The following is a 23,249-nucleotide window of genomic DNA, read 5'->3' on the forward strand; positions in this document are numbered from 1 at the left end:
CTTCCTCAGTTTCCTCCTCATCACTGTCCACAGGCTCCACAGCTGCCACAACACTGTCATCTGGACCATCCTCCTGCAGAAAAGGCACCTGGCGTCGCAAAGCAAGATTGTGAAGCATAGAGCAGATGATGATGATCTGGCACACCTTCCTTGGTGAGTAGAATAGGGAACCACCTGTCATATGCAGGCACCTGAACCTGGCCTTCAGGAGGCCGAAGGTGCATTCGATCACCCTCCTAGTCTGCCCATGGGCCTCATTGTAGCGTTCCTCTGCCCTGGTCCTTGGATTCCTCACTGGGGTCAGTAGCAATGACAGGTTGGGGTAACCAGAGTCCCCTAATAGCCACACCCGGTGCCTCTGGAGTTGACCCATCACATAAGGGATGCTGCTATTCCGCAGGATTTAGGCGTCATGCACTGAGCCAGGGAACATAGCATTTACCTGGGAGATGTACTGGTCTGCCAAACATACCATCTGTACATTCATGGAATGATAACTCTTCCGGTTCCTGTACACCTGTTCACTCCTGCGGGGGGGGGGACCAGAGCTAAATGTGCCCCATCAATGGCACCTATGATGTTAGGGATATGTCCAAGGGCATAGAAGTCACCTTTAACTGTAGCCAACTCCTCCACCTGTAGGAAAACGATGTAGCTCCTCATGTGTTTAAGCAGGGCAGACAACACTCTGGACAACACATTGGAAAACATAGGCTGGGACATCCCTGATGCCATGGCCACTGTTGTTTGAAATGACCCACTTTCTATGAAATGGAGCACTGATAGCACCTGCACTTGAGGGGGGATTCCTGTGGGATGGCGGATTGGTGACATAAGGTCTGGCTCCAACTGGGTACACAGTTCCTGGATTGTGGCACGGTCAAACCTGTAGGTGATGATTAAATGTCGCTCCTCCATTGTCAACAGGTCCACCAGCGGTCGGTACACCGGAGGATTCCGCCATCTCCTCACATGTCCCAGCTGACGGTGCCTAGAAAGGACAACAGCGACCACAGAGTCAACCAATTCAGAGGTATGTACCCACAGCTACACAGAACACAACACAAAATACAAAATACTTTCTGTATGTGTGTTGACTCCAGGCCTAGGTATGTGTGAAGCAGTTGAAAATTAAGCCATGTGGGCCCCTGAAATGTCGGATGCCTGACCTCTAAAGTGGGACAATGGGATGTGAGGTAACTGCGCTGGCGTTGTACACCGTCTCGGTAGGCGGTCATAGACCGTGGCGCAATGCTGCATTGGTTAACATAGGACCCTATGGGTCCCAGGAGCCAATGACGAAGTGCGCCGGCGGTGATGATACGCACCGCCGCAGACGTCACCGCCGCGGACGTGACCGCCAATTTCTATCTGTTCAGTCACTCTATACCTGATCTTCGACAGGAGAGGACCTACACTGCAAGTGCTGCTGTGACCTCGGTCTGGAAGAGACAATGGCACGTGCGCCTGGGGAAAGGGCACCTGCCTTCACTGCACAGGAGTTGGAGAAGCTCGTGGACGGGGTCCTCCCCCAGTACACGCTACTCTACGGTCCTCCAGACCAACAGGTGAGTACATAGGGTGCAAGTTGTATGGGCTATGCCTGGGTGGAGAGGGCTGGATGTAAGTAGGAAGGGGGCAGAGTTCTGCGAGCATGAAGGAGTGTGAATCTATGTACCACATGGCAAGGGCAGGGATGTGGGCCACTCACTTCGACGGTGCAGTTGGTAATGACTTCTCTTCTTACCCTGTACATGTCATATAGGTCGGCGCCCACCAGAAGAAGGATATTTGGCGTACCATCGCCAAGGACGTCCGGACCCTGGGGGTCCACCAGAGACGGAGCACCCACTGCCGTAAAAGATGGGAGGACATTCGCCCCTCGAGCAAGAAGACGTGGAGGCTCAGCTGGGGATGGCCTCCCAACGTGGAAGGGGTGCCCGTCGCACCATGACCCCCCTGATGTTCCGGATCCTGGCGGTGGCCTTCCCTGAGTTGGATGGGCGCATGAGGGCATCACAGCAGGCACAAGGGGCTGAGTACCCTCACATTCTCATGACTTTGCGTGCAGTGGAGGGGTCTTGGTGGGGGAGGAGGGCTGTGGGTTTCACTAGGCCAGGGCGAGTTCCGTAGGCTAGGCCCCTCCATAATGCAGGCCATGTGGCACTCCACCCCACCTCTGTAGAGTGCCAAGTACAGGTATACATGCCCCTGTGTCATCTATGTGTGCAGATGTCCACCACAGCCATGTAGGCGATATCCCAGGAACTGCATCTGTAGAGCCCAAGAGCGTGGCGTAGTGCAGGGGGCTGCTGTGTCTGTATTGTCCGCCAACGGTAGCGGTAAGCCATGCACTCAACCTGTCTTTCTTCTGTCCCCACCCCCTTTTTGTGCTCTTCCTGTTCTCTTGTGCATCAGCATCATCAGGCGGAGGTCCAGGGGCACCGGAGCATGAGGGGGCTGCATCCCACATGACCATGGAGGGTCACACCACGGACTCTGAATACACCAGTGGGACAGAGGGCGAGGGGAGCTTCACGGTGGTCACCTCATCCCCTGCCCCTGTCACCTCTGCTGCCCTCAGTGAGGAGGCCATTGACCTCCTCAGGTCACTCACTGTTGGGCAGTCTACCATTGTGAATGCCATCTAGGGTGTAGAAAGGGAGTTGCAACACACTAATGCATTCCGGGAGGGCATTCATTCTGGTCAGGCTGTCCATTATCGAACCCTGCAATCTCCGGCCTCAGCACTGATGGCAGCCATTGTCCCTGTGTCTAGCCTCCCCCTCCAACTTCCTCCACCCAGACCCAATCCCCTGGACCTCAGCCTATCCCAAGCACACCATCAGATCAGCCTGCACACATGTCAACACACAAGGGCAGCTCAGGCAAACATAGGCACCACACATCCCACAGGCACTCACACAAGCATCACCCACATACAGACACAGCAACATCCACTGCCTCCACTGTATCCCCCTCCTTGTCGTCTCCCTCCTCCCTCCCAGTGTCGTCTACACTCTCACCTGCATGCACTACCACTACAGACACTAGGACTCGCACCAGAACACCCAGCACCACACCCCGCTCACCTGCACTCACCACCCCACTGCTATTTACACGTCCCCTGTGTCCTCTCCCAGTGTGTCTGTGACGCCCCCTCCCAAAGTACACAAACGCGGGCACACACACACCCAACATCCATCCACCTCACGAAAGCCTCCAGAACATGCACCTGCACCCAAAGCATCAAAAGTTACACCTCCTACAACCACCTCCTCTTTCTCCACTCCCAGACCCCCTCCAGCTACCCGTCCCAGTGTTTGTCAGAAACCTTTCCTGAGCAATCTTGACCTCTGTCCCACCACCCCCCCTCCAATTCATAGGTCCCGTAGTAGCACCTCAGCCAAAAAAAGTCCGGTACCAGTGGTGGCTGTTAGAGGTATGTGGAGTGCACCGGGCACCAGGGCAGCCAGTGTGACACGGAGCCAAAGCACTGCCAGTCCACCCCCTGTGAAGCACCAGAAGTTGGACAGTGCCCGACGGGAGAGGGTGAAGACTCCTGCAGGCAAAGCCGCTCACAAGTGTCCCGGGGGGAGTGTCGAGTCAGCTGTGACTCCTTCCAAGGTGGGGAAAGGGCAGAAGAAGTCGCCAAAGTCTGGGAAGAGTAGCACGGCGGAGAAGGCCGCCATCCTCCCCGCTGCCCAGGACGCCACCACCAGCCCCATCGTCACTGGTCCGGAGACCACGGCCAGAGTCAGTGCCCAGGAGGGCAGCACAATCGTCACTGGTCAGGAGACCACTGCCAGAGTCAGTGCCCAGGAGGGCAGCACAATCGTCACTGGTCAGGAGACCACCGCCAGAGTCAGTGCCCAGGAGGGCAGCACAATTGTCACTGGTCAGAAGACCACCGCCAGAGTCAGTGCCCAGGAGCGCCCCGGCAGCCATAGCCTCGCTGGACAAAGAGGGACCGCCATGGCACACACCGCTGCACAGGTCAGAGACAGCAAAGTCAAGCACCGCTGAACAGGCCAAGCACCGCTGAACAGGGCAAAGACCGCCATGGCAAGCACCGCTGAACAGGCCAAGCACCGCTGAACAGGGCAAAGACCGTCATGCCAAGCACCGCTGAACAGGGCAAAGACCGCCATGGCAATCACCGCTGAACATGGCAAGCACCGCTGAACAGGGCAAGCACCACTGAACAGGCCAAGCACCGCTGAACAGGGCAAAGACCACCATGGCAAGCACCGCTGAACATGGCAAGCACCGCTGAACAGGGCAAGCACCGCTGAACAGGCCAAGCACCGCTGAACAGGGCAAAGACCGCCATGGCAAGCACTGCTGAACAGGGCAAGCACCGCTGAACAGGGCAAGCACCGCCAACTCAAGCATCGTTAGCCCATGTGCGGCAGGGGCAGTGACTGAACTGGGACCGTGACGGGGAGCGTGATGCACTGTGGGCACCAGTCCCCCTCCAGAAGCAGTGGAGAACAGCATCCACTCCGTCTGTCCTTAACAGGATGAAGCACTCTGGGCACCAGTCCCCCTCCAGAACCGGTGGAGAACAGCATCCACTCCGTCTGTCCTTAACAGGATGAAGCACTCTGGGCACCAGTCCCCATCCAGAACCGGTGGAGAACAGCATCCACTCCGTCTGTCCTTAACAGGATAAAGCACTCTGGGGACCAGTCCCCCTCCAGAACCGGTGGAGAACAGTATCCACTCCGTCTGTCCTTAACAGGATGAAGCACTCTGGCCACCAGTCCCCCTCCAGAACCGGTGGAGAACAGCATCCACTCCGTCTGTCCTTAACAGGATGAAGCACTCTGGGCACCAGTCCCCCTCCAAAACCAATGTAGACTGTTATCCACTTGTGAGACTGTGGTTTTGCACTCCACAGGATAAAACAGTGGGCAACCCACCCACTGCAAAGACTTGTTAGACTGTGGCTTTGCACTCCCCAGGATGAAACAGTGGGCAAACCACCCACTACAAAGACTTGGGAGACTGTGGCTTTGCACTCCCCAGGATACATCAATGGGCATGGAGCCCCGTCGTGGATCTAGCGTGGTGCTGTCATCTGGCTGAGGTGCCCCCCTTCCCTTCCCCCTGAAATGCCTGTTGTATTTCTATCTGATGCCCCAGCAGTGTTCTCTCCATTTCTGGACAGGTATTGTGTCTGGGCCTCACCCATGCATTTTGGGCTCAGTGGTCCACGGACATTGAAATGTGCATACCTGCACTACTAATTGTGATGCATATGTTTGGAATGTGTATATATTTATGTATATATGTGCTTACTGTATTTTGATACATTACTATGGTTGTACTTCATTTCCTTTTGTCTTTGCATTCTTCCGGGGGAGTTGGGGGTTGTTCCTGTGAAGTGTGTGTGTCCCTGGCTTTTCCTTCCCCCCTCCCCTAAGTAGGTGCAGTACTCAGCGTTGTCTTCGGCACCGCCGTTGCTGATGTTCGTAGAAGAGCAGGAACACAATCGCAGGGAGTATTTGGAGTTTTGGCTCCATGCTATCCTCCTTCCTCGTGGAGTGTGTTCAGGTGAGCGTTTTCCCATTGCAAAATCTGTTTCCGCCGTGTTTTTATCCACGGAGAATCTGCCTCGGAAAAGGTGGCGGATTGGCCTGTTGTAATACCGTGGGCGGTACTTTGTCTCTCACCTGTCTGTTGGCGGTGACCGCGTGCTGCTTGTCTGTACCGCCGTGGCGGTCGGAGTGTTAAAGTGGCTGTCTATGTTGGCGGTTTCCGCCACGGTCATAATTCCCTTTTTTGTTCCGCCGGCCTGTTTGCTGTATTACCGCCGCTTTAACACCGACCGCCAGGGTTGTAATGACACCCTTAGTCTTGCAATATCTCATCCAAAGATGTTCTTCTTAATCATTCTAATTTTCTTTTCTAACCAGGCTGACATTTTACATGACTTTCTTGTGCAAGGTATACCTTTACAGAAAAAGGTTACTCCAGATACCAGTGAAGTTTATTTCATGTAATGCATATAATTTGAAGAAATGTTTGTGCAGCTCATGAACTCATTTGTATGAGTCTGGCACACCATTGCTTTGCCTCTAAAGATTCTTTACTCTCCTATTTGTCTCTGTAAATACTCTTGTCTGTAAATATTCTCTCTTTCAGGAATTCTTCCTTACCCATTTCACAACATATTTTGACAACTCTTTGTTCATCTTTACTAGCTCACCACAGTAAGAGGTTACTACTTCTATTATGGAGAGTCATAGTGCTGCCAACATGCCAATGTTAATATTTCTAAGAGTGCAGGAAGAATGAGGATATCAGATTCCTACATATAACTTTAGAAGAAGTAGAGAAGTAATTCTGTTTTAAAACTTACTAGCAACACAGGCCATGCTGACTGACAAAACAGTCTCAGAGGCCTTTGTTTTATACCAAGCTGGTTGTGCTTAAAATATGAGCTGATGTGTCATTGTGTTGCTACTACTATATTAACATCCCTGCATAGTTTATTTCAACTCAGAAGCTCTTGCTCACTTCAATGAACAGCAATGATGATGCACACACACACACACACACACACACACACACAAAAATTATGTTAAATTTAGGTGTTGTAATAACACAAAAACAATTAAAAAATAAAACAACTGAAATTAACAAGTTATGGTTTACTGCACTAAATATAATTTGGTCCCCATCATGCACTGCTTATGAGCTCATATTTTACAGCACTCATGACATGTTAAATGACATCGACAGCCTCACTGATAATATCTCAAATTACGTCACAGATGACATCATGCCACCTACTGCTCCTCAAATTATCCTACAGCAGCTAGTTCATTTAACCCGTAGGGTGCCTTGGACGAGGTGATCCCGTCCAAGGCATTGGTTCCCGGGTGCCTTGGACGAGATCACCTCGTCCTACACCCGGGACACAGGGAGCGCTAGCACTCCCCCAATGGGCCCCGCACCCCCCAGTCGTGGATGGAAGGGGAATCCCTTCCCCTTCCACCCCGGACAACACCCCGGCAATCTGATGACGCTGGCGCAAAGACATTTGCTTCCAGCGCGTCGAGGGAAGAGGACTTCCTAGAGGTAAGTCCTTCCCTTTTTCAGGGTTTGGGGGGGAAAACAGACACGGGGAAAGGAAAGGGTTTTTTCTTTCCCCCTGTGCCTGTTTTCACTGGATTCCGAATCCCCACTAGCCACCAGGGATTTGTTTATGTGTTTGATTTTGGAGCGACCCCTTGGGCAAGGGTCGCTCCCATGGGGGCTATTTTATTTCATATTTTGCCCACCCACCCCGTGGGCAGATCGGATGATTTTTTTTTGGGGGGGGCTTAAACCACTAGACACCAGGGATTTCGTTTTTCTCAATTAATTTGGGAGCGACCCCTTGGGCAAGGGTCGCTCCCATGGGGGGCTATTTTTTTTATCCTATTTTGCCTCCCCACCAGGGGCAGATCGGCTGCTTTTTTTGCCGATCTGCCCCTGGGGGCGAAAACCACTAGACACCAGGGATTTCATTGTTCATATGTATTTTGGGAGCAACCCCTTGGGAAAGGGTCGCTCCCATGGGGGGCCATTTTTTTCCCCTATTTCGGCCCCCTCTGAGGGCAGATCAGCCATGTTTTTGGATGATATTGCGCCCGGGGGGGGGTCGAAACACACTAGGTGCCAGGGATTGTGTGGTGTGTGTGTGTGTTTTGTATGTTTGTGGGCACCCCTTGGGCAAGGGTCGCCCCCCCAAAGTGGGGAAATTTCGTATTGGCTATCTCTGCCCCCCTTGGGGGCAGATGGGCCTATTTTTATAGGACCATCTGCCCCCAAGGAGGGCAGAAACCACCAATACGCCAGGGATTTTTTTCCCCCCTTTTTTTGTTTTGTGCTGGAGTGCCCCCTTTGGCAAGGGTCGCCGCCTAAAGGGGGCACAGAGCTGTTGCCCATTTCTGCCCCCCTTGGGGGCAGATCGACCATTTTTTTTAACGCCTGGGCAGAATCCACTTAGGCACCAAGGATCGTGTGTGTTTTATGTGTGTGGGGGGGCGTCACCTCTGGCAAGGGTCACCCCCCCAAAGGGGGCACATTAGTGAGGGCCATTTCTGCCCACCTTGGAGGCAGATCAGCCTATTTTTGTTAGGCCCATCTGCTTTCTAGTGGGGCAGAAGCCACTTAGGCACCAGGGACAATTTCTAAGTTCTTTGTCAACTGGCAAAGTATTTGTATTTGTGATTATAACAGTTTATTTCTTCTTTTTGTTCTAGTTCAAAGCTTTTGCTTCCTTTGTTGTGGATCTTTGCGGTTTTGGCAGTAGTTGTCATGTGGTTTGCATAATTGCATGTTTTAGTTAAGTGAAAGCAATATACTCCAAAGGAGTATTGTTGACATGCATGAATGACATGTTTGTAGGTGGTGTACTAAATGCAGTATTGTGTGTGAAATTGTCCTTAGAGATGAGCACAATGATATTTGTGTTGTCATATGTCTAATTTTCTTTTTTCTTTTTAGTGGGATGTCATTGGTGATTGCTGTGTCTGTGCAGAGTAGTTGCTGGTGAGTAGCTTTTTCAGGCAATTGTGTGGTATAGTTTTTTAGTACATAACTCTTTGTGATAAAGCTACACTTTGTTTATTACTTATTTTAGTGCTACTTGTTGTTGGCAATCCCATTTGTTTTTAGTGAGGATCATGGCTAGCCGCAGAGTGACCGCTCAGCAGGTTGTTGGCATGCTCTTTGAGTCGTCTTCAGACCATGATTACGAGACTGACTCTGCATCTGAGGCAGAGGAGGAAGTTAGAGATTCTGGCAGTGAGTTTTCTGTCCGAGAGTATTCTCCTGATGAGGAAGCTACTCTCAGTGCAGATGAAGGGCCTTTTGTAGAAAGGGACATTGATGTGCCAAGAGTGCAGCAGCCTGGGGCTGAAGGGTTTCCCATTAGAAGACCTGACACCTAGATTGCCCCAAACATGGAGCAGCCACAGTTACCTGCATTTACTGGTCTCTCAGGGTGTAGAGTCAATACGGAAAACTTTTTGCCTGTCCATTTCTTTCACTTGTTTATGGACAATGTATTTTTGGAAGAGACTGTATGCAGAGCAATATTTGAGGGACAACGCTGCCAGATGTAGGCCTCAGTCTAGAGTTACTCAGTAGGTTCCCACATATCTAGAAAAGATGAAAAAGTTTTTAGGTTTGACTTTTTTGATGGGGTTGATCAGGAAGCCATCACTGGCTTCTTATTGGTCTACTAGTCCCTTGATGGCAACGGCTATATTTCCTGCAACTATGACACGTAATCGCTATTTGCTTCTTCTTTGTATGCTGCATTTTGTAGACAGTGCTTTAGCCTTACCACGAGATCACCCTGATTGTGACCATCTTTTCAAGATTAGGCCTGTCCTTGATCATTTTGTAGATCGGTTTTCATAGGTCCATGTTCCAGGCAAAGAGACAAGTGTGGACGAGTCTTTGGTCCTTTTCAAGGGGCGTTTAGTTTTTAAGCAGTACATTCCTAGTAAGAGGGCACGGTATGGGATTAAATTGTATATGCTATCAGAAAGCAGTACAGGATATGTGTATAATTTCCGGGTCTACACTGGTAGGGATTCTAGTATTGACCCTCCTGGTTGTCCGGCCAGTTTTGGAGTTAGTGAAAAAATTGTGTGGGAACTTGGTAGACGACTGTTTAACAAAGGTCACCATTTGTACGTAGATAATTTCTACACTGGAGTGCAGTTGTTCAAGGAGTTTTTTAGAGTGGACACTGTCGTTTGTGACACAATCCATTCTAACTGGAAAGGCTATCCAAGGGAACTTGTCTGTAAAAAACTTGAGAGGGGACAGTGCAGTGCCTTGCGGAATAATGAGCTGCTAGCTCTGACATTTTCAGAGAGGAGGGATGTGTACATGCTATCTACCATCCATGATAAGAGTACTTCCCCTGTGACTGTTTGGGGTCAGGTTGCGGAAGTGCGCAAACCTGCGTGCATTTTAGACTACAATAGGCACATGGGTGGTGTTGATAGAGTAGATCAGAGGTTGGAACCTTACACTGCTCTTCGTAAGTCTTACGTGTGGTATAAAAAGTTGGCCCTACATTTATTTCATTTGGCAACTTTTAATGTTTTTATTGTGTTCAAGGATTGTTCACCTGAGTCAAGGATGACATTTGTTAAATTTCAGAAGTCAGTGATAGAGAGCCTTATTATGTTGGAACGGGCAAGAGTTCCTAGAGTAGAAGTGGTGGAGGAAGTGGCTAGATTGAAAAATCGCCACTTTCCAGATCACATTCCTCCCACTCCCAAAAAAAGACTTGCCCACAAAGAAATGCCCCTGGTGGCTAGTTTTGGCTACCAGGAGCAAAGCAAGCCCATGAGGAAATGTGGCCCAACAAGAACTTGCCTCTTAAGCAAGGAGAAGCTAAAAAGTGAGATTGTGTCACTCCAATGTATATTTAAGATTTCCACTCGCCCAGATAGGAAGAATCTAGGGGTCGGCATATCTTAATTTATTTAATTATCCTTGGGAGGGGTATGAATGAAGTCCTGTCTCCAGGCCAAACTTTAGCCCTGGGGTCCTCATCCCCTGGAGTCCAATGTCAGAGGGGCCCACAAACCCCATACAGAGGGACAGTGACTAAAAAGGACAAGTGTCAGTGAGCCAAAGAGCTAAGCTGGCATATTGCCCATCCTCTGTGCCCGTGTTGGGGGGTGGGTCTCGTCAACCTATAGTCTCCATGTTTGGGTAGGGGAGAGTGGAAGACTACAGCCCATTGGCAGTAGCAGAAGCAAAGCTTGGTCCCGCAATGACATGGAAGCAGCAGATGGGAGATCAGCTTCCAGGCACTGTGTCCGGAGCTGTGGCTCCCCCATGGTCCTGAACATCAACCTTGTGCTTGTGGGTGCCCCAGGTGCTCCAACAACTTAAAGCCAAAAATGATCATAGCTTCCTTGTCCAATCATAAAGAATATAAATACTTGTAGTGGTGTTTCCCTTAATACCTAGGGTGTGGGCCTACATGCCCACTTTTTCCCTTTATGGTGCCCCAAACAGAGGCATGAGTACACCACCATTTTGTGAAAATGTTGTAAGTGGGCTTCATGATGCACAACAGCCCTTCAAAGGGTTTTAATTAAAACAACCCAGAATCTACCATGCCCTTCTGAATTTGGCCCCAGAAGTCATTTTTTATGTGTTAAGTACTCCAAGAGCCGTAACATTTGCTCTTCTGCTCTGAAGTGCATGGAACACCAAGTGATTTGTCTTATGGCTGCAATGTGAGACCTGAAGAGTTTAAAAACAGACTTTGACACTTATGATTGTGACTGATTGAATATGCATGTTTTATTGACAAAGAATATTAATGAACATTGCCATGCCTAAATTAATAATGAATACATTTGAATATGGTTATTCATTCAATTGGTTAAAATGATGAATCCTAAAGTTATTACTACCTTACGTATTATGATGTAGAGGTACCCTTCACAAAGCAATAGGTTGGTCCTATTTATATTGATGTGGTAATCCCTTTACAAAGGTAGTAGGCATTCCTTATCTATTATTCAGGTGCCTGCCCTAAATACATAGATGTGGTGACCCCTTGAAAAAGCCAGTAGACCTGCCTCACTTAAAAAGACACATCTTTTATTATGATGTTGCATGTGGTCTAGGTGGGGAATTGTGATTATGGTGTTCAAGAGCCACTGGGGTGAAATGTGATATGAGGGTTTAACTGAATGTATTTCCATCAACCTATTGTACATATTTGTAATTTAACTCAGAGTATTTAATTGTGTGTGTGATAAATGGACCTTTACTTTTTAAAAGAAAAAGCCCTGACTGGACAATAATTTCTTGAGTATTGTTGTTGCATACAAACAAATTAGGTTCTATCCCATACCACTTCCCCTGGGTAGGCCTTGCATTGCTCTGCTTCACTACCCTGAGAGAGTCAAATGGAACGATGGGGCACTTGCCAATCAAAACACAATTATGGACCTATTACATGTGAAGGAATCACACCCTTCGCAATGAATAACTCAATTTCTTATTACCACTCTAACATCACTTTAAAATGTGTTTTTCCAATGAATTTCTAGGGTTATTTGATCATATTCAACCAATTCCTCAGATGAGTACATCTTTTGGCCATGCCCAGGTGTGCTTTGTAGCAGACCAGGCATCTGGCCAGGGCCTGCACTCAGCCTGCCATGGTGTTCAGCCTCTCACTGCACAATGCCTTTGGCAATGCACAGCAGATGTTGGTCACAGGACCTGGGCTCTAGATAGTCCTGACCCAATTTGCTGCATGCAGTTAACTCACCATTGCACAAGGCGTAAGCCCATACATAGCAGGGGTGGTTCTAGGGCCTGGCCTCAACTCCCTTCCCCATGGGTGACCAACCCCTGGCAGACACCCAACTGCCCATTGCACTCAGCCCCATGCATAGTAGGGCCTTGGCTCTGGAAAGAGTTTATAGCCAAACCTGTGTTTCAGGCAGCCAACCCCCTGTGGTAACAGAGCTCAAGTGTAACTATCATTGGTGGCCAGGCCGTGTCCAACCCCTGCTTCATGTGGCCAACATACCTGTGGGCAGTTGACAGCCCACTGCGCATGGGGACTGAGTCCTGAATTCTTTAATGCCAGGAAAAAAACAAAGGTTAAAGTGACAACATTGTTAAGTGTTGATACAAAAATTAATGTTGGAAAAAAAGCAAAAGCACTAGTTAATGTTTAGTGAAATAACTTGACCGGATGCACATTATATAACTTGCACCCTTTCATGCACTGTTTTTGACCGCACAGATTACATCACTCATGACATGTTAAATAATATCATTGATAACTTCACTGAAAACATCTCAAAGTTCACTATACCGTAACTGGTAGGCTAGCTGTGTCCTAGTGTCATGTAGCGCCAACTGTCCACAAGCAGCCAACCACCATATGTGCATGGCCTTTGGAAGTCAGCAACAGGACATTGGCTGCAGAACCTGGCCTCAGACCAAGCCCTGCACCCAACTGCCCTTCGACAACTAACTGCCCCACTGTGCACAGTCTTTGCCCTTAATATAAGAAATGGAAAATAGTTCACAGTTGCCTGTGAAATACAGATTTCATCATCTTAAAAATAGGTCTAAAACCTCTCTGCTGAGTTTTAAGATTGTCATTGCTACGAGGGGTATGGAATCTGGGGGACCAAATTATGCAGCAAGGCTCTCTAAATGATATGGCAGAAATACAAGTTATGCAAAACAATCTCTGTCAGTATTATTTTATTCACTTGAGATAGAAACACTATTTTTGGTGAAATCTGGAAATTTTACAAACTATGTGGTAAAAGTTGTACACCCACAATGATGCAGTAAACGCTGCAGCCACAAAGCCATCTAAATTCAGTGCCTCTTACCTTTGCCCACTTTTTGATTAACAATTTAGTCCAGAAAGGTAAACATAACTTAAATATTCTAGCTCCAATGTTTGTCCATTGTTAGTAAAGGTTTTTTAATAAAAAGCTTTTTCCAAACTAAATAACCCAAAATAAGAATTAAAAAATACATAATGAGTATCATGTGTTATATGATTCTGTAGGGCCATCTAAGGCTCTAGTGAGAGTTATAAACCTCTTGGCATTCAGCAGATTCATAATCCAAGGGTATCTAAAAAGTAACTTCTCAATGGGCAGACAAGATCTTTTTTTAAATGCTAATTTGTCAAAATCTACTGAACAAATTTAAACCAAATCAAGCAGTGGTGCTTCCTTGAAAAAAGTTCTACTTTTACGGCATCTTTTGTGCAGTTCCATTAGCTATTTTGTTTTTTATAGAAGAGCAAAGATTCCTTTGAGAATTAAAATGGGAAATGGCACATTTGGGAACCCTCCCATGTTTTTTGGCCATGCTTAATGGATCTGAACAAAACCTGCTAAGAAGAATTCAAAGTGGATGAACGTTTAATGTAAGTTTTGCTATGCAGATTCATTGAATTGCATCAAAAAATGCCTTTTCATTGGAAAATCTGACCTAATCATAAATAAACAGGTGCCACCTCTAAATCAAATTGAGTCAAATCTATAAAGTGCACAGCTGCTCTTTGGGTATCCTGGTGCTACAAGCAGAATGCAAGGCATGAAAAAACGCAATGTTAGTCAGTAAATCACGTTTTGAGTTGTGATCTGAACTGGTCTTAGAGGCTAAATATGTGAATGATCGGCTGAAATGAATAGTACGCCTAACATTGCGTCGACATGAGAGCATCAGAAGATTTCAATGACTTGCAGGCTGAGAATGGCTAAACGTGTTGCCAAGGTATTTAGGCCTATATTTATACTCCCTTTACACCGGATTAGCGTCATTTTTTTATGCTAATCGGGTGCAATCTTAACACCATATTTATATTTTGACGCTAGACCCATCTAGCGTCAACATTTCAGAGTTTGTGTCATTTTCTGGATGAGTGAAACTGCCTTGCGTCAAGGAGATGCAAGGTAGGCGTTCCCGTCCAAAAAATGACTCAAACACCTGTGCACCATATTTATCCAACCGGGCAAAAATGACGCACGTCTGGGAAGTGGACCCGAAAAATGGCGCAAAGCCCGATTTGCATAAAATTTTAACGCCTGGGTCAGGGCAGGCATTAAAATGGGGCAAACACACCACTCCTTGAGGAAAACTCACACAAGCAACATCATTGCTCAAGAAGGACGACATGGAGGTGCTACTCATGCAGCATCCTAGACGACGAAGAGCATAGGACCAACAGCAGCAGCAACCACCACACCAACGTGGACCCCAAAGGCAACGTAGAAGGCAGGAGAGGCTATTCAGGACCAGGAAAACCCTCCTGGGCCTCAGGGAACAGGATATAATCCAGAGGTACAGACTCAACTGGCAAGCCATACGGCAGCTGCTGCGCCAAATTGAGCCACAGTTAACAGCCAGCCTGCAGATACCCCACAATGTTCCACCAGGGACCAAGCTGCTAGCTGTCCTACACATGTTGGCAAGTGTCTCATTCCAAACTATGGGTGTCCTTGTGGCTGGGGTCTCACAGCCTTCATTCTCTGCCTTCCTTCCCAAGGTTCTTGATGTCAACAACTCCCTCACACCCCGCCACATCAGCTTCCCCAACACACAACAGAAGCAGCAGGAGACCAAACAAGTTTTACCAAAAAAATGGCTTCCCACATGTGCCTGGTACCATTGACTGCACACATGTCCGGATTGTACCACCTGCTGCAACCAAGCACCTATACTGCAACAGAAAGCACACCCACTCCATAAATTGTTGATCACCAGGGATTGTTCACCAACATCATGGCAAAGTATTCTGGGAGTATACATGATTCCTTCATCTTCCGCCACAGCACCAGCAATCGGCACTTCCAGGATGGACGATATGGCAATGGCCTTCTTGTTGGTAAGTCCAGAAACCTAGTAATATACACACAGCACAGCAACCCTGTAGGACACACAAGACATACACCACTACAATGACACGTGGGCAGGAAGACACTGAGGTGTGACACTGGTAGTTATGTTTGATATCCTAACCCAATGGGATTCACACCTATGGACAAATGTCGGCTGCCATTAACAATAGATACCACTCTAGAGCCATAAGGGACCAATTTAAAAACACACAGTGACAATGACATGGCCTGCACTGGCAGTACAACCTGGAAGATTAACCATTCAATATCACCTAAGGCCACATAGTCTATCCCACACCCTTCCAAACAATATGTACTGTGTAAGGGGTGTGCAATGTGTGTTGCTGCAGGTCAAACACCATGAGACACATAGCACGATGACGCTGACTCAATTGAAGGTGACATGGAATTACTGAGGCAGGGCCCAACATTTCACATCACTCCTGGGGTGACATTGCCAGCTAGCAATAAGGAAATGGACTATGCTATGAAAACATGTTGATATGACACTAAAGCAAAGTGCACACTGCTGCACATACTGAAAGCGACAATTCCCCATCTACATAACAAAGGTACAGAGAGAAGGACCTTCCTGCACAATTACATCCACCTCCACAACCAAGTTAGCCAGCTCACCTGGAGCAAGTTCAGTAATATAGGTGTACGGTTGCACATGAGCCACTGGCAGAGGGAACTAGTCACACATGGGACAATTGTGCATCGTCAGTACTGAACACCTCAGTGCTGCCAACTTATGGAGATGTGTTGTGCATTTTCACCCAGCCGAATCAAAGGGCCTCACTGTTGCATTTCATCTGCAATGACACATGTCTAATCGGATGAGATGTCCAGGCTATGTAGTGCAACCATGTTACCACCACGCTGGAGTCTATTCTCTGTGTGAAAGTATTATGTCACCTCCAGTGAACGCACACTAAAACATCTTGCTCACTACATAACGCATGGGAGATACACACTGAACTGCAAGTTTGAAAATATACCAGTGAGATCAGGTCAATTAGCAAAGTTTTTCGATTCAAACAACCCAGTGCAGAAAGAACCTCACAGAAGCCCAGGATCCCACAATACCATAAACACATATGAACCACAGACGACACAAGATAACAACTGCCATGCAAAATGACATTCCTGGTGCAAGCAACAACAAAATACTTACCCCTATTTTCTCTTTCAGCTGATCAGGGTTACGGGACCCAGCCATGGATCATGACCCCATTTGCCAACCCAAGCACAGGAGCAGAGCGTGCCTATAATGAGGCACATCGGAGGACATGCACCATTGTTGAACAGACTTTTGGCACCCTGAAGTCCAGATTCAGGTGCCTGAACATCTCCGGAGGCAGCTTCCTAAATTCCCCAGAAATTGTCTGCAAGAACATTTTGACCTGTGCCATCCTGCACAACATTTGTGTTAGGAAGAAGATCTACCTATATGAACCTGAACAAGAACTGCCTGAAGAGGAGGAAGATGAGGATGCTGCCTGGGAAAATGAGGGGGAACATCCTAACACAGCTGCAGGAACGCATCGCAGGCAACAGATAGTTTGAAAATATTTTCAACAATAGTCACTGTAGGAGGCTGCCTGGTTTGTAGTGGGTACCTTGGATACTTACAGCTTACACCAGGTCCAGTTATCCCTTGTTAGTGAATGTAATAGTTTTCTAGCAGCTTAGGCTATACAGGTAGCTATAGCAGAGCAGCTTAGGCTGAACTAGGAGACATGCAAAGCTCATGCAATACCACTTATAGTTACACAGTACTTATAAACAAGTAAAGACAATACTCAGTGTTACCAAAAATAAAAGATTTATTTGGGTGACATAGTACCAAAAATATCTTAGAGACAATTGTCCTTCTGGAGGTAATAATTGTACACAATATATACACTAGACATTCAAACAGTAGGAAATCCTCTAGAATGCAATGGGAGAAAATAGGTCTAGGGGCAACACAAACCATATACTAAAAAAGTGGAATGTGAATTATAAACTCCCCCCTAGACAAGTGTAGTGTGTGCAGAATCAGTGGGAGTGTAAGAATGCAGTAAAGGTAAGTAAATTACCCCACCCCAGAGCCCAGAAAAGCAGGAGTAAAGTACTGCAAGTTTCCATAGGACACACTACACCTCGTTTTGGGGATTTTGCAGCAGCCAACCAAGTCTGCAAAGAACAACTGCTGGATTATTAGACCTGAAGACCTGCAAAGGAAGGGGACCAAGTCCAGAAGTCGAAAGAAGTTCCAGGAAGGACAGGAGCCCCTGCCACACCAGAAGAGAGTGCAAAACAAGAGTCCCTGGTGAGTTGAAGACTGCAGAAATGCACCCTAGGAATATGCCAGCGGGTTCCTGAATAATGCAAAAGATGTCCAAAGTGTGAAGATCATTGCAGATGATATTTCGCGTTGGAAGGTGGCAACAAGCCTTGGCTATGGCAAAAATAAATTTTTCATCAAAATGGCACTGGATGGACCCAGAAGGGACTTGGGGTCCTCAATCCTATGTGAGGAGGAAAGGGGAGCTCTCAGCACTTTAGAGAGCCCTCAGGATGTCAGCTAGCACCTCCAGAAGCCACAGGATCTGGGTTCAAAGGAAGTGCAAAATGCAGTTGATGTAGCACAACAAAAGAAGGTTCCATGTCACTGGAGAAAAACTCAGCAAGTTGAGCATCACAAGGTGGAGTGCTCGGGACCTGGGCCAGGCTGTGCATGATGGAATTTTGCAAAGAGTGCACAGAGGCCTCAGGAGGCGAAGAAGACACAAAACACTGGGGTACTGTCGTTCTTGGAGAAGGCAAGGTCTTACCTCCTCCAAATTGTGTCAGCAGGACCTCAGGACAGTCTATGTCAATGATGTCCACCCTCTGTGTCCTTAGGAGCATGCTTGTTGCAGTGAGAGGAGTCCCAGGGTACTGGACATCACCTTGGAATGTGCCTGCTTGGAGCAGGTAAGTGACTCGGTCACTCCACAGGAGATTTCTTTGGTTCTTCTGGTGCAGGATTAAGACAGGGGGTCCCCGGAGCGTGCACACCATAGAAACTGTTGCAGTTGCTGACTTGGAGCTGAGGTTGCTGAAGAAAAGTCTCACTTCCAGACATTTTGTTGCAGTTACAGCGTTTCTTGGAGCAGGCTGCGGTTGATCCGAGGTCATAAAAGTCTGAAGTTGTTGCAGAGGATTCCTGAAGGAAACGTGCAAGCAGAATCTGAAGAGAACCCACAGGAGAGACCCTAAATAGCCCTGAGAGGGGGATTGACTACCTTATCCGGTATGAACCTATCATGAGAGGTCTCTGACGACACCTGCTGGTACTGGCCACTCACAGGCCTCCACTGTGCCCTCACACCTCTGGATTCAAGATGTCAGAGGTCTGAGACACACTGGAGGAGCTCTGGGCACCACGCCTGGGGTGGTGATGGACAGGGGAGTGGTCACCCCCCTTTCCTTTGTACAGTTTTCCACCAGAGCAGGGACTGGGGATTCCCTGAACCAGTGTAGACTGGCTTATGCAATGAGGGCACCATCTGTGCCTTAAAAACATTCCAGAGGCTGGGGCAGGGTACTCCTCCCAGCCCTTAACACCTATTTCCAAAGGGAGAGAGTGTAACACTCTCTCTCCAAGGGAATTCTTTTTTCTGCCTTCCTGGGATTGGGCTGCCCAGACCCCAGGAGGGCAGAACCCTGTCTGTGGGTTGGCTGACCTGGGTCCATGTTGGAGCCCCGAGGATGCATGGGATTGGCACCCCAATACCATATTTGGCATGGAGCGACAATTCCATGATCTTAGACATGTTACATGGCCATATTCGGTTTTTCCATTGTGAAGCTACATATAGGTATTGACCTATATGTATTGCACACATGTAATGGTGTCCCCGCACTCACAAAGTTCGGGGAATTTGCCCTGAACGATGTGGAGGCAGCTTGGCTAGTGCCAGGGTGCCCTCACACTTAGTAACTTTGCACCTAACCTTCACTAAGTGAAGGTAAGACATATAGGTGACTTATAAGTTACTTAAGTGCAATGTAAAATGGCTGTGAAATCACGAGCATGTTATTTTTACTCAGGCTGCAGTGGCAGTCCTGTGTAAGATTTGTCTGAGCTCCCTATGGGTGGCAAAATAAATGCTGCAACCCATAGGGATCTCCTAAAACCCCAATACCCTGGTTACCTAGGTACCATATGCTAGGTAATTATACGGGTGTTCCAGTGTGCCAATTAGAATTGGTGAAAATGGTCACTAGCCTATAGTGACAATTTTAAAGGCAGAGAGAGCATAAGCACTGAGGTTCTGGTTAGCAGAGCCTTAGTGACACAGTTAGGCACTACACAGGGATACACACACAGGCCGCAAAGTATGAGTACTGCGGCCCTGACTAGCCGGGTTCCAGTGAGACATATAAAGCACACTGACAAATAGGGTTTTCACTATGAGCACTGGGGTCCTGGCTAGCAGGATCCCAGTGAGACAGTAAAAACACCATAGCATACACTCACAAACAGGCCAAAGGTGGGGGTAACAATGCTAGAAAGAGGCTACTTTCCTACAGGTGTGACCTGCAGTGTGTGTTTGAGTGTTTGGCCACAATTGGTAGACCATGCTACTGAGGTCCACATAATATCGTTGTGCAGGATTATCTTTCTTAACTGATTCAACAGATGGGTATACTTTGGAAATTAAAATGGAATTTTTAAGTTTGCGCAGGTGTTGCATCAATAGAGGACAGCAAGGCTACGCTACAAAAATATGAATCATGGCCTGTGTGTTTTCTGTGTGAATTGACTGTTAAAACTATTTGTGTGCTTCTGTTGGAATGGCATGCAATACATTTGGTGTACTGTTCATGTATGAATGTGATACAAATGGGTATAACCATGAGATGCCAATCAATGAGGTGCAACAGTCATGAGATGTGTTTGTAATATGGGTTGCCTCTTTTGCTGTGTGTAGTTGGTTGACTTTGGGGACAATAGACTTTTCATGACTAACAATACACAGGGAAGATCGAGGATGGCTGATGAGGGCTATGTCGGATATGTTACATCTCACGTCATGAATTGTTGGCTACCACTTCATGGTCACTTGTGTGTATACTACCCATGAGTCAGGCATTTGAACATGTTTGGTAGGTACAGTGTTTGCGACACACATCCTCAATTCCAATCATAACATTGTTATGTACGCAACAGTTTGACTAATGTAAATGACCTATGTTCCTCCTGTGGCTGTGGTGGCTCAGCAGTCCAGACTGCATGTGTTCACATATTTTCAGAGGTTCATTGCACAAAAGTGTCCCGCTCAAGTGAGTGGCCGTGTATACCCTGTGTCAGTGTTGGCCTCCATGGTATAACGGTTATGTGCAGGTCTTGTCAGGAGTCTGTGGAGCCAACCCTTGAGTTAACAGAGTATCTTTCAAGGCAGATTTGACCTAAAGCCAAAGATCAGCTAAAGGCATACAAGGGGAGAGGGCAGCTATGGTACAGCAGAAAATATAGAAGAGTGAAGACAGAGCAACCTTGTTGTGGACAAATATGTTACGGATCAGCAATGGACAAACATGCAGGTTTCATTACTACATTTGTACACAGGGTAGGGCTCTGAACTTCCCACAGCAACAGGGAACATCAGTGCCTCCGTTCAGATTAATCTCAACGCTAGTCACCACGCAAGCCCCATCAAAAGGTGGCGGCAGAAGCGATTCTGTGTCTGGACCGTCAGGAAACAAACATGGATTGTCCTCACATACACATTACCAGCCCTTGTTTGTTGGGCTGGAGGCACAGTACCAAATCCAGGAATACAGCCATATCACACTGTCACTGTTTGGCACTAATGAATACATGCAAAACCAGACAAAGGATGGGGAATAGATTTGCCCCCTGGAAAACATGTGGCGGTCAAATTTTTTATAAAAACTATTCTATACAGTTGAGGACTGATCATAGACTTACCAGACACAATACCCCAACAGGAAACAGAGGGCATGGAAACCAACTATGAGGCAAATATAGGCACAGGGAATGGCTCTGTTTGACACAAAGACTGGAACCAGTCTGGCTAACAGGAAGCAAGCTCTGTCAGGAACAAACATGAATAAGGCAGATAAACAGGGACCAGAGTCTAACTGGAACAAGCAGGAACAACACTGTGGAAACAAAGAGCAGTTTCAGGGATACTTAGGGGCATATTTATACTCTGTTTGAACCGATTGTGCGTCAAAAAATTTGACGCACAATCAGCGCAAACGGTGCCCCATATTTAAACCCTGACGCCCGAGCCTGTGGACGACAAAACTCCGCGTGTGCACCATTTTCTGGATGCGGCAACCCGCCCTGCGTTAATGATATGCAGGGTAGGCGTTCCCGTTAAAAAAACAACGCATACGGCCGTGCGTCGTATTTATGCTTCCGGGCAAAAATGACTCTCGGCCAGGAGGCGGAGCAAAAAAATGACGCAAAGCCCGATGTGCATCAAAATTTAACGCCTGGGTCAGGGCAGGCGTTAAAATGGGGCAAACACACCTGTATTGAATCAGAACACAAAGAACAAACAACAGAGTAGCAGAACAGCAACAGGGAGACATGGAGGTGATTTTTATCCAGCGTGCACGTAGACGCAGAGCCCTGCAGCAACAACAGCAGCTACAACAACAACAGCAGGGACCCCAAAGGCAGCGCAGAAGGCAGGAGAGGATATTCCGCCCAAGAACAACCCTGCATGGCCTCAGGGAACACAACATCATACAGAGGTCCCGGTTGAACTGGCAGGCCATTCAAGCTGCTGCGAAACATTGAACAGCAGTTGGCCCCCACTTTGGTGACACCCCGCACTATCCCAACAGAAACAAAGCTGCTTGCCGTACTACACCTGCTGGCAAGTGGCTCCTTTCAAACATTTGGTGCCCTGGTTGGCGGAATATCACAACCATCATTCTCCGCCTTTCTGCCAAAAGTACTGGATGCCATCATTCGCCTGACACCCCTCCACATCTGCTTCCCTAACACACTGCAGAAGCAGCAGGAAACTAAACAGGGGTTCTACGCCATCAGTGGCTTCCCACACGTCCTTGGTGCAATCGACTGCACACACGTATGCCTTGTGCCACCTGCTGCAACAGAACACCTCTACCGCAACAGGAAGCACACACATTCAATCAACGTGCAGGCCATAGTCGATCACCAGGGATTGATCAGCAACATCGTGGCTAAATATTCTGGGAGTGTACATGACTCATTCATCTTCCGTCACAGCACCATCAACCAGCACTTCCAGGATGGACGGTATGGCAATGGAATACTTGTTGGTAAGTACAGAAACCTACATATATACGCACTGCACAGCAACCCTCTAGGACACACAACACATACACCACAACAGCAACACCTAGATAGGAACACACTGAGGTCCTCACATCACTAGCCATGTTTCTTAACTCACCATTGAACCTGTCACACTTTGGAATTTACTCTACATCTTAATGTAAAGACATCAATGAGTGTGGTTGCCTAAATGTCACCTTGCAAATTGTTAGTGTCACAATAACCTTTACATTAATACATTGCCTAAGTTTCAAAGGGATGGGATGTCCAGGGTACTTTGATATGAACGTGTTAACAACACTTCCAATTTTAACTCTGCATAGAACAATCATCTCACCCCCAGTGAAGACACACGGACACCTGTATCACAAGTCACAATGCTAGGGAGGACACACTCTAATGCAATTTCCAAAACATACTGCTGACAAACGGTTAGCAGACAAACACTTGCTCAGCCAAGGAAAAAACACAATGCAGAAGGTATA

Source organism: Pleurodeles waltl, chromosome 2_2 (genome assembly GCF_031143425.1).
Source record: "Pleurodeles waltl isolate 20211129_DDA chromosome 2_2, aPleWal1.hap1.20221129, whole genome shotgun sequence".
NCBI lineage: Eukaryota > Metazoa > Chordata > Amphibia > Caudata > Salamandridae > Pleurodeles > Pleurodeles waltl.